The following is a 13,481-nucleotide window of genomic DNA, read 5'->3' as shown; positions in this document are numbered from 1 at the left end:
ATGATGCAATCACAATGGACTATTATGAGTATTCTTGCATGCCTGGGATATGCCTATTCAAACAACCTCACCGTCTGTTCCTCATCTAACATCTATTCACCTTGGATCGTCGACTTTGAGGTCACTACTTTGGGGGAGATTTTTCTATCTTTCCAAGCCTAGCATAGATGTCCCTGACATGCATTTGCATTGAACTTTATAGTTCCTCTAATTTATGCCCTCATAAAATATGTCATTATTAATTATTCTATGTTCAACTACACTTTAATCTTTGCGAATGAAGCATGTTCCCCTTGCTCAACCTCATATTCTTCATACCTAACACAGAATATAAAACATATAAGCTGCTCAAATATTTACTGCTGGATGTTGAATGAAAGACACATTTGAAGAAGGGAAAGATTCTGAATTTTATTTCTATTTCTAAGAAATTATTCTCCACTTCTTGAACAGGCAAACCTAAATTCTGAGAGTAAAATAGTAAAGCAGACTGATAAAAATTGTTAGCCTTTCAAAGGTAGACTGTTCAATGTCAGGAACATAGTAAATATTCAAAATTTAATGGGACAAAAAAGACACTGTCTATTCCCAGTTGTAGTACTCAGCATGCAAAGTGTCAGATCTCTTGTGACACTGAGCATCTAAAGCAAAGAACCTGAATTAATAATTTTTAAATGTGGTGTATAGTTAAAAACAATGTCCACAGACCTCTTACATAAGTCCCGTATTCATTTAAGAAACATTTTCAGTCCATGCAAGTCTTTTGTGCTTAAGCACATGGCAGACTTCACAAAGTCAGGAAGTATCTTGTGGAAAGTGTAAAGGCCAGTGTGACCCTCACAGACAAGTCACAAGAATTAGTGATTATAGATCCAAAGGAAATGAATGTAGCTGGTCAATGCCTTACCTTCTTAAAACGTGCAGAAACAGGCATCTTTTGTCTAGGTATGTATGATTATCACTTTATGACCTTAAAATGAGCATTTTAATGATATAAAACAATAGATAACCTCTCACTGAATTTATTAAATCTATCAAAAGAGTTGGTTCAAGTTAGAAAACACAAGATTCTTTTCTGTCATTTAAACATCATAGATAGACCTCTGACTGCTTGGAATTCATAATAAAATTTCAAATCATTTCACAATGACTTCTGAAAGTATGTTTTTGGTTAACTATAGAGTGAGTGTGCATACATGTGCATCTGTGGTATGTGTATGTGCGTGTGTATATGTGCACACACGTGTTTTGGTTACATATGGTTTTGGGTTGGTTTGAAATACAGAAGTCATTTTAAATTTTTAAATTGGTTTCCATTAACTTACTTCCTTTGAGTCTGATTTATCTTTCAGTTGTCAAGCTTAATTGCTTTCTCTCTCTCTCCCCTAATAGGTTTTACTTCTATTTTTAATGACCCATTTACCTTCTTCCCCTTCAGTATTTCCCTCCATTTGTTGCTTTAGATGTTTTACCCAACACTCTACTTTTCATCATTGAGAATTCAGGAAAATGCATTTCTCTGGTGGTACATGCCACCTGGCTCCTTTGTTGCTCAAGCCCCCTCTTCTGATTCCTTTCTTACCCTTTGTTTGTGCCTTCCTAGCCTGTTTTTCATTCCGTTTTCCTCAACTTCTGTTTGAAATCCCCATGAGGTTTGATCTTTCTCATTTTCTGCCCCCAGCCCCATCCTACTTTTTTTTCTCTTGAACAGCAAGGCTGGGTCACGTAAGGAGAAGGTTCTGAGCCTGGGATTCAGAGAGTGCTAACTTTAAAGTGGGCTTGTTTCTTGCTGCCTGTGTAGTCTTGGGTAAGTATTTGGCCCTGAGTCCCAGTTTCCACCTCAGTGAAACTGAGATCCTGGAAGCCATTTTGTGAGACTGTTGCCAGGATGAGAGATAAGGAAGTGCAAGACTTGCTGCCTTACTCCACATCAGAGCGCCCCCTTCTCATTTTCACCCTTGCTGCTGCCCCAGTTGGGTTACCGTATTCATTAAAGCAGACATTAGTTTTGCTGATTCATTTCCGCTTTCAATCCAGACCCTTGAAACTGCACTGCTGAGCTTGCTTCCATTTTAACTTGACATGTCTTGGGGGAAGTTTTTACAGAAAGGATTAATCTGAAGGTTACCTTTAATCATTTCTTCATTAAAAACCCACTAATACGTACTTGTCCTCTATACAGAAAATGTTTTGTCTGACAACCCTTATGTTTTTGGACTGTGTTTGTCTGCTAAAAATCAGCTATGACCCCTTTCTGTTCTAAAGCTACGTATGTAATTAGAAGAACAGTCATTTTCTGAAATAGTATATTACCTTTTTAATGCACACTATAAACTAGAAATAAACTCTTTTTCTGAAACTATGATGACATTATTTTTGTAACTAATTCCCAGTGTTTATATGACTATGCATATTATTGGGGATATTCTGTTATTTTAGGACTGAGTTCTTAATATGAGTAATTTGAAAATAGAAATACCCAGAATAAAATTCAGGGACCTGCCCACCAAGTAAAGTTTCTTGGGGCTATGTGAGAAGATTCACAATTCACTCAACTTCTGTGTTAGTAAAACAAACTATTGTCCCTTCAGGTCCCCTTGACCAAAAAGGAAGCCCTGGACCTTGGATTCTTGAGTATTGGACACAGTACCTGTCCAACTGAGGCATGTTCCTTGGTTCCTTATGTAGACTAATATGCCTGCAGTATCTTCTGAGTGGAGCTCAAACCAGCTGACTTCAGAAGAAGCATTCCATCAAGATGTGGCACGATATTCACCATTGAAGCCACACAACTCAAGTGACTTCTTGAAAATACAAGTATCTTTGATGCTTTTTTCCATTTGGAGCCTTTGGAAAGATAGACATACTCAAACTGGAGATAAACTTTAGGATTTGGATTATCTTCCCCACAGATATTCTTTCCCACTGATATGCTTTTTTGGGGGGCGGGGGAGTTATTAGCCTGCACGTCAGTTTCTGGTGAGAGCCCTCCTCTAAGATTTCAGATGGCTGCTTTCTTCTGTACCTTCACAGGGCAGAAAGAAGAGAGAGAGGGAATTCTCTAGTGTCTGTTCTTAAAAGGCCACTAATCCCAGCATGAGGGTCCCACCCTCATGACCTCATCTCACCATCACCTTGAGAGCTGGAGCTTAAAAATATGAATTTGCAGGGAGATAAACATTCAGTTCATAACAGCCTGCTACTGTGTTTCATCAAAACTGAACACCTGGCCCAATACTGTTAGTGGAGTAGAAAATGGGACCAAACTGACTGCTCTCAAGTAATGTGCTATGGACCAAATGTTTATTTCACCCTCACATTCATGTCCTGAAATCTTAATGCCCGAAGTGATGGTATTAGGAATGGGAGGTCATTAGGTCATGAAGGCGGAGCCTTAGAGCTCTTATGAAAGAAACCCCACGGAGCTCCCTGGCCCCTCCTGCCATGTGAAGATACAGTAAGAAATCTGCCACCTGGAAGAGGGTCTTCACTTAAACATGCTGGCACCCTGATCTCAGACTTGCAAACTCCGGAACTGTGAGAAATAAATTTCTGTTGTTTATACCCAGTCTGTGGTATTTTGTAATAGCAGCATAAATGAACTAAGACATAGTCCTTCCAAAGTCAAAGACTACACTCAATTATACAGATTTGGGAACACTGGGAACACTAAGGCTTACAAGCCATCTGGAAACCATGTTGAAGGCAACTTAACCTGGGTATCCCAACTGTTGTATGCCCTATGTGGAAGGAATGTACAGTAACTAACAGCATTTTCTTTCCAGGGGACACACATGTGCACTTAGGACTGTGAATCTTTTAAAGAAGCCAGGCATTCATTTCTCTGCGCCTCAGAACATGGTAGCTTTTACCCTAGAGGCAGCCATAAGAGGCTCCCAACTGTTAAACACTCTACCAGTACTCTATGCAGGCTTCTATAGGAATATCTTTGAAAGCAGTCTACCCTTAATTACAGGAGAGCTCTCCAGAAGGATAATCCGCTAATTATAAACATTCAGGAAATGTTGTCCTTATCTTGGGGGTCATCTAATTAGAAAAGGTGATATGTAATGTTTCCCAGACTTTGGTAAGCTGAGTTCCTGAAAGAAGGATTCTTTACTGGCTGGCTATCCACTAATACATATTTCTCAAGGTTCACTCTTTGCTTTGCAGACTATATCATCCCTATTTCTTCCATGGAGTCCTCTTATTCTGCCCATCCTTTCTACTCAGAAACTCAGTAGGTCTCCAAACTCTATGCTCTTTTCATCATGTCTTTTTTCACCTCCTTTTCTGTCTATTCCTACAGCTTCACCTAACACCTATATCCAACTAATTTCCACAACTACATCTTTATCTTTAACATCTTTCTTATCTATCTCATATATCCATCTGTCAGATACTTTATATATAAATATCTCATTTAATCCTCACACTAATCCTATAAAGTAATTTTTTATCCCCAGAAGGCAAAACTGAGATCTGAAGAGATTCTATTAACAAAGTGGCAAAACCTAATTTTGAACCCATGAGTTAAAGCCTATTTTTTCCCGCTACTTCCTTACTGCTCTGAATTCAAGAGGCTCTATGACATGGACATAGAATGGTTTTCCAACAATTCCCCAGTTGACAACCACTGGTTAAATCATACTGAACTACTTACATTTTGGGGGAAAAATTTGTCTTCCACATTTCCTTGCCCTTGTACGTTTTATGTTCATTGTCTAGAACACTCATTTCTTCCTTATCCTAATAGGATACCTAGTCATGCTTTGGTCCTTTTTTCTCTTCCCCAATCCCGTAACTGCTACCTAGGTAGTGTACCTTACAGTATGCTCCCATATTAAAGCATTTTTATGTGGCGTTTACATGTTTCTCTCTCCTACTAGATTTTAAACTCACTAAAGATAGGGATCTAATCACAATGCAATCTTCATTTAAAGCCTAGACAGCTACAAATCATTTTATTAAATAAATCAAGCAACCATGTTTTTGGCTTGAGGCTTGGTAAATGTGTTAATATATTTTTATGTGTTATTAATCAAAGCTGTTATTTTTCTTATATATGTTCACTTGGTAATAATGTTTATGCTAAACTCTAAGTTTTCTTAGCTTTTAAAATTCTAGACATACATATAATCATTTTCCCCCTCTCTTTCCCCATCTGTTTTGTTATGAACTGAAAAGAGCAGACGTTAAGTCAAGCTAGGATCTGTATCACAGATACAGACTGGGTTTCAGACAGCTCCACTTCCCCATTGCTCCTGGGTTTCTGGCTTCACAGAAATTAATGCAGAGATTTCATTTCATGTGTAAGAGATCATGAGGTCATTATAAGAGTGATAGGAGCTGGTAACTAGATTATTTCTTCTGGGCTTGAAGCCAATTATTACTACAGAAAAAATTTTAAAAAGGATGCAGAAAAAGATGCAGGTTTAACAATTTCATTAGTTTTCTCTTGTTAGCCTTAGTTGCTTCTACTTAGGTATGAATATTTTCTGTTAAAAAACTCCCATGTGCCAAAACTAAAAACTTCATTGGCACAATTGGTTTTTTTTCATTTTTAGGAAATTCATTGATGCTATTTCCAAGTGGTTCTTCCCACATTCTGCCCTGGGATAGACATTTGTTCCTTGGCAGTACTAGAGAAAATATAAACATGGGCTTTTGACACTCAAGGCTTGCATTTGGTCTACTGCATTTCCAATGTTCTTTATCCAGAGTATTTTTAACTTAGCCTTCCTAAACATATGACTTTAACAAATATTCTTTCAGATGTGACAGGTATTAAGATCACTCTAGGGAATTCTCTGGATCTTTCTATTATAGCCCCCAGCTAGCAGATTTTGAAAGCTTCTGCCCACACATGCTTCTGCTATGGTAACTTCTATTCTAATAATAAGATATAAGAATTTGTATTTCAAAATACTGCACTTGAAGTATAAACTTCAAATGGCCATTTTAATAGTAATTGTTACACTATAACTTATAATACATCTATTGATTTATATGTGTATGTGTATATAATCTAGAAAACAGTAAGGAAACTTCACTGTTAAATTTTATTTTTTGAAAAACAATTCTCAGGTTAGTAAGAAAATACTGCCTCTAAGAATTGTTTCCTATTCATTTATATATTTTGTCTTCAAGGAGTTGAATCTGTTGATGCTATTATTGTAATTCCTGATTGCTAACTCTAAATGTATTTTTAAATAGTAGTTTACCCTGAATATAAGGCTAAATATATATAATGTTTGATTTACAAACATGAAAAAAGTGCCTACTTAAATTTTAAAAAGGTTATAATAAAAAGCCAAAAGCTATAATAAATTATTTTTTTTACTCAAGATTTGATGTGAAAATCATTTTGTTTTTTTTGCTTTGTGTTTTACAGAGAAACTCCTAGTATTACAAGAACATTCTGCATATTACTTATGATAATACTATGGCCCTAAAATGTAATTTCCAACAGGAATAGGATTTTTGTCTGTTTTATTCACTGTTATAGTTTGAAAGGACTAGAAATAATGCTTGATGCATAGTAGACACTCAAAAAACATTTGTTGAAAGAATAGTCGCTTCTTGACTATCAGATCAGTAGACATAAAGTTCAGAATATCAACCCCATAATTCAGTATGTTCTCTTTTGCTTGTTATTAACCATACAGTCCCCCCAGGAGACAGCAATTACTTAATTTTAATTCAAGGGAAAGAACAAATAAACAGACAGCTGACAAAGATTGTCTTTCTGGGAACAACACAATGAAAATGAAAACATTTTTTCAAGATAAGGTAGGTTGATTCTATTATATTTTGGAATAAAGATTATTGTTTTTCTGTCTCCTTATTTTTTTCCTACACAAGAAGCACAACAATGAAGTAGAAAAAAAATTGGAGTAAATATTCAAATTCTCTTCTGGAATAGCTCTGAGGGCAGAGGTTGAAAATCCAATCTTAAAAACAAATCTGGAGAATCCCCTTTGACCACTCTTCTACTGGTCTTCTTGGCTCTGCATTTTCTCCATCTGGTAAACCACCCCCTACCACCCTCACACCAACCAAAATGGATCTAGACTTTGCTTAATCCTAGAGTCCTTGAAAACTAGGTTTTAATTTTTAATCCATAAAATTGTCCTTAAGATTTAAACCTGTCTAAATGCCAGAAATTCCCCCACTTTGACAAGTCTAAAAATCCTGAGAAAAATTTTAAACAGCTCCTCATTTAGATAAGATGACTGAGAATGTCAGTAATCAGGGTATTAAAAAAAATTCTGCAGCTTAACTGATGTTTAGATACCTTTCAAGGTGATTTCCACTGACCACTCTGAGGAGATTTAAAACAGCTGCTTGGACATCGAGTAAGGGGTTCCATTTCCTTTTAAACAATGAAACTGAAAATTCAGCAAAATCTGCTATCTCCTACAGCTTGAAATCTGATCACCTGTCACAAATCATTGTTTCTTTAGCCTAGCAAGTAGTAAAACACCCTGAGGAACCCCATTTTGTAGCTATCTGGCAAAACAATTATTAGAATAATGGTATTTCATAGGGGGCAATGTATGTGCAAGCGTTTTGTCAACTCTGCAGCGCTGTATGAGTTAGTTGTTTTCACCACCCATAATTGAAATTGTCATGACTTAAATTGTTTTTGAGGCCGGATGAGAAAGTCTTTATTTAACTTATGCTTCCTTTTGCATTGGCTCAGAAAGTATATCACAGACAGTAACTGGGACAGTTTTCGGGAAAGCTTCCTCGTGTTTGCAATGTCTTTGTGGCAGATTTCTTCAGATTATAGCTAGTTTCAGAATGTGGCATTTTAGTTGGTCAGATTAATTATTTGTGAAGGAACGTCACTGTGCAATGTATCATTGAAAACAGTGAAGATGATGTAGTTTGCTTTTTCTGCAAATAGTGATTTCTGAATATTTTAATATTAATTGAACCTGGAGTTTGTGATGGAAAGTGTTCAGAAACTGGAAGAAAAGAATTGGAGTCTAATGAGCAAATGCTAGAAGGCATGCTCGTTAGCGCCCATTGGAACTGTAGCCACAAGAGTACAGGCGCTTGTTCTCTGTGTCAGCACTAAGTCACACGCTCACGGCTTGACTTACAAAAGGCCAGAAATACAGAATCCTCTCCCTAGTCGTTCTTACTTCACTTGTTATGTGTGTGCATGTGTGTGTACACTCAGAAGTAGTCATTTAGTATTTTGTATATACAATGACATTTTTGGACGCAAAAAAATCTGCTTGAGGGGTATCAGCTGTTGAGATTTTTCCACCCAGCCCCTCATTCCCCACTTATCAATTTGTTTTACTGTAAATCTCTGCTCTTTAAGCAGCTACTAATGAGAGGCGATCCCCCAGCAGGGAGTACAGGCGGATCAGGAGGAAACCCTGCTTGATGTGATCCTCTCCAACAGACATCTGCTTAAATCACTTAGCTCTGGGAATCTCTGCTGCCTGACAGCAGCAGAGGGAACATCAGCCTAGGGGATGAGCAGATGCCATAATCTCAACGTCTGTAAAGAAAGTGATGTTTGTCTGGCAGTTATACTCCAGGTATACACACTAATGTATTTAATATGATCTCATTTTTATGCTAATTTTGAAAATATACACACACACACACATAACCTTGATCTTTCCTAGAATAGTTGTATAAAAAGATTTCTTCTTTCAAAATTAGTCTGAAATGTTAAATTTACATGTTGTATTAGAAGGCAGCGTAAATTATGGGAGCAAGCCAAGCTTTTTGTCCAGTATGAGATAATTTTCCCTCAAATATATACTGTCAAGGGTGTGCTGTACACTTTGGTAAACTCATCTTAAAGGTCTGTAAAGATTACGTCAATTACCTGAGAGTCTGCCCTGCACTTTGAGAATACAATACTCAAATGAAGGACTTGGTCTTTGTAAGGCAGGATTTTCCATTAGTTTCTACAGGAGATACTGCCCTAGTCCATTCAGGCTGCTCTATCAGAATGCCACAGACCATGTGGCTTATCAACTGAAATTCATTCCTCACAACTCTGCAGGCTGGGAAGGCCAAGATCTAGACGCTGGCAGATTTGGGGTCTGGTAAGAGCCTGCTCCCTGGTTCACAGCCATTTTTTCACTATGTCCCCGTATGAAGGGGCAAGAAAGCTCTCTGCTGTCTCTTTTATAAGGACACTATTCTTGGTCATTATAACCTAGTCACCTCCTAGAAGGCTCTGCCTCCAAATACCATCACATTGGGGATTAGGTTTCAACAGATGAATTGAGGGGCAGAGCATAAAATTTCAGTCTATAGCATCTATTAAAAAGACAAGGTTCCAGCCAAAATTTAGGCCATCACAACCTGCTCCATGACACCATCAAGGAACCAGTCTCCTCCCCTCCTGTTCTACCATCTTTGGTATGGCTGCTGCAATTCCAGGCACAGTGCAGAAAGCTCAGGCTTAGAGGAAGAGGCAGAAGCAGCAGAACTGTTTCACTGTCCAGGACTTGGATACAGGACCAACAGGGAAGTAGTGAAATTGAGTTTTGGCTTTTATAACCTCTGACAGTACATGTGGGCGAACCCCTGTCTTTCACAAGTCACAATTCCTTTGTTCTCTTTGCTATTTTAGAGCCTGACTCCTCTAGAAAGCAAGTATTTGTCACTTAGTAGAAATGCCCCAGTAAAAGTTGAAGAAACACTGAAAAATGGCACACATACCATAATTTCGAAATTTGACATACGTTTATAATTTATGAAAATATAACGTATTTGAGGGACAAAAAGAAAGAAATGAGCCTGTAATGACAGAAGTGTTTATCACAGTGGAACACAGACAGGATCTGAGTCTGACCCGGGGCCATCTATCCTACAGTGCAGGCGTGCCATTCTGTGTCCTTTCTCAGGCAAAGCTCCAACTGCAGTCTAGGGACACTGAAGTGCACGCAAGCCAATGAGTTTTATATTCACAAGAACCAGAGAACAAGACTCATTAATGTACTTACAAGGTCTAAAAAGGAGCCAACGATGTGTCTCTTATTTCCCCACTGAGAAATTCATCAGCTTTCTTTGTTCAAGAGCTCAATCGCCAAAAACCTTTTCTGTCTATTCCTGAATGTTACTCAATAGTGATCAAAGAGTAACAGTTGGAAACATTTTCCTAAAATATTTATCCTGTCAATTATTATTGTCAGAGTTTAGACATTTCTTTGCTCCTGTGTTACTTTTTAGCATGGTATATTTTTATAGTAAGCTACGTCTGAGAAGGCCAACAACATTTAAGAACAAAGATTTTTAAAGCTAGAATAAACTTTAAGACAAATTTTTCCAGCTTTCCTGTCTTCAGGCAGGCAAGTTTATACTACATTCATTTTAAGGAGGTTATCCTAAATCCAGCATGACTTTAATCAGCAGTTTATGGGAAAGAAGTTCAAAATAGTGATGAGAGGAGGAGACAGTACTCAGGTCAGCCAGTCAAATCACCAAAGAGCTAGCTACCTGGTTATCCAGGCAGGGCTTAAGAGGCAGAGAGTTTACAAGTCTTCTTTAAAGAAGGATGTCGTCTGTAAGGCCTGACAACAGATGAACTGCCATTGTGTTGTTGCATGAATCGTCAATGACTGGATGAAAAGAAGGAAGGAAGGAAGAAGGTAGGACAGTAGGAAGGGAAGGAGAGGAACTCCAACCAGCAATAGTGTTCAAGAGCAGATCCTCACTCCAAGTGCCAACAGCAAACCATTGCTGAGAGTTTATGTAACTGGAGCGCAGACAGGCAGCAATAAGACAAGGACCTAGTTCCTCAGACTGTTCATTTGCTCTTAGCCAGAGGCAGTTTGACTCCTACTCAGAAGAGTGATAAAGAGACATGTTCCCTGTTCTAATTCACAGCACCAGTTCTAATCAATGAATTTCTGTCTTGTTCCTTGGTTCCTACCTAGAAACAGGAAATGATGAATCTGGTCCAATTTCTAAAACAAGAAGAATTTTCAAGAATCATTTTATCTGAAAAATTATCCAAGGATGTTAGAAGGGGATACAAGGGTAAAAGACTATTGGAAACCCACTAATGATTCTGCTGTAAAGCCCAAGTCAAGAAAGACTGGGCCAGACTGGGGCTTGGCTATGGCAGTAAGGAGAAATGCTCCAAAAATCACATTAGCTCAAATCTGGATTATCAGTATACTTGGCTTGACTCAGTCACCTGAGACTCTTTTTCAATTTTTTTTTTCAAATTGTCTAACGCACAAAGTTCTAAAATTCAAAAAGTTTTATAGGTTAATAAGAGCAATACAAAGCAGCACCTGCCCTGATAGGTGCTTCTTATTCTTGCTTCACAGAGGCAGCTATTTGAAGTATTTATCCTAGTAATCACCTCCATATTTCTAAATCAAATGCTCATGTAATATTGTGAGTTTGCAGTACTAGTTTTAGATACTATCTCTGTCCTTCCTACTAAAGATGAGGATGTTGCTTCCTACCTGACCAGCACTTCTCCTCACATGCATTTGTCTTTTCCCTGCCCTCCCAATATAGTTAGTACATTAGAGTTCTTATTCCATGTGTACATCATAATCTCCATGTAATTATTGTTCATAATTGAACCCTTTGGTATACAAATACTGCATTTCTTTTCTTATGCAACTTTTATTTTTTGCTGAAGGTAAAGACTGCCCAGTTTTTCATTTGTTTCATTTTCTGTACTTTTATGAAGTCACCGTTACACTCAGAGGTGTAAATCTTCCTTCAACATTTTTTTAATGTTCATTTTCACATTAGTTTCACTTCTGGGTATCACTCTTTATTAGAGCCTTGTGTCCCCACTCCAGTAAGCCCTGGATTTTCTCTGATCCTTTCACTATCACCTCCAGGATTCCCATCACCTCCCTCCTGTGTTAAACCTCTGGTGTTCTCAGTTCCATACCATCTTCTTTCTTGATTACCTCACCTAATTTGGTGTAATATATCTTCAGTATGTTCTTGAGAATAAATGGATGGAAGGGAAATACTTTGAGACCTTACATTACTAAAAATTCTCTCCTCCATTCTTGAATGATATGGTGACTGGATGTAAAATTCTAGTTTGGGAATTAATTCCCCTTAGAATTGTCAAGGCATTACTCAGCTGCCTTCTGGTATCCAGGGTTGCTTTTGTGAAGGATAGCACAGTTTGGCTGCTTCCTATTTTGATTTCTTTTTTTTTTTTTCCTCTTTAATTGGAGACTTCTTTCTGTGGAAACTCAGGTTCTTAATTTATGTTTTGTGTTTTGAAATTTCACTATGATGTACTTTGGGGAAGAGTCTTCTTCATCATTTGATATGTTAGTTTGCTAAGGCTGTCATGACAAAATACCACAGACTGGCTGGCTGAAACAAGAGTTGTGTTTTCCTCACAGCTCTGGAGCCTGAAGTCCAAGACCAAGGTGTCAGCAGGTTTAGTTCCTTCTGAGGTCTCTCTCCTTGGCTTGCAGACAGCTGCCTTTCACATGTGTCCTCACAGGGTGTCTGCTCTGTAAGTGCACCCCTGGGATTTTTGTGTCTCCAAATTTCCTCTTATGGGTACACCAGTCAGATTAGGGCCCATGCTAATGACCTCATTTTAACCTAATCACTTTTTGAAAAGCTCTATCATCAAATACAGTTACATTCTGAGGTATAGTATTTTAGGGTTTCAACATATAAATTTGGGGGTTGTGATGCAGATCATAACACTTGGGGTGATCCCTGTAGTTCTGAGATATTCCCTTGGATTATTTTGATAGTTTATGCTCCAGCTGTTTTGTCTAATTTCTGAGATTCTTTATTATAAGGATGCTGGAATTCTTAACTGATCTTCTAATTCCCTAATATTTCCTTTTCAATTTTCCTCTCTGTATTCTTATTCTTCTTTCTAGTAGTGTTCTTCAGCTTTATTTTTTCATATTAATTTGATTCTCATACTATACTTTTACTTTTTAGGAGATGCTTTGTATTATCTGTATCTTCTATTTTTGTGAACTTGTTTTATTTAATCATTTCCCTTATCCCTGCAATACCACAAAACTTTAGGTTTTTTAGAAGAACATTTTCACCTGATGTTTGCATTCTCCCTTTTTCTTTCCTATCTTATATCTTAGAGTTTTTGCTCAGATGCGTGGTGATCTTTGGCTGTCCATAGATATTTAAGAGTGAGGCAATTTAACAGCTGATTGGACACCATTGTCTAAGGTGAGTCTTACCAGCTGGTCAGCTTCACCAGTGGATGCTCTTTTGTTGGGAAAGCCGAGGCTGCTAATATTCATACATTATTTCTTTGAGGCTTATTTTCCCTGGTGACAAGTTCTTCAATTTCTTGTCTCTGGGGATCTAAACTCATATATCAGCATTCCCAGGATATCATGGAATTGGCAACCAGATACAGCTGAGTAGCTAGCCTTGAATTTCATCTCTCTCCTCCAAGTCTCGGACTCCTGCACTCAGTTCTTCTTGGTGTTCTTCAGTCCAGACTTTCCAGGGTTCAATCT

The sequence above is a fragment of the Camelus dromedarius genome, chromosome 1 (genome assembly GCF_036321535.1).
Source record: "Camelus dromedarius isolate mCamDro1 chromosome 1, mCamDro1.pat, whole genome shotgun sequence".
NCBI lineage: Eukaryota > Metazoa > Chordata > Mammalia > Artiodactyla > Camelidae > Camelus > Camelus dromedarius.
Note: the sequence above shows the minus strand (reverse complement) of the source record.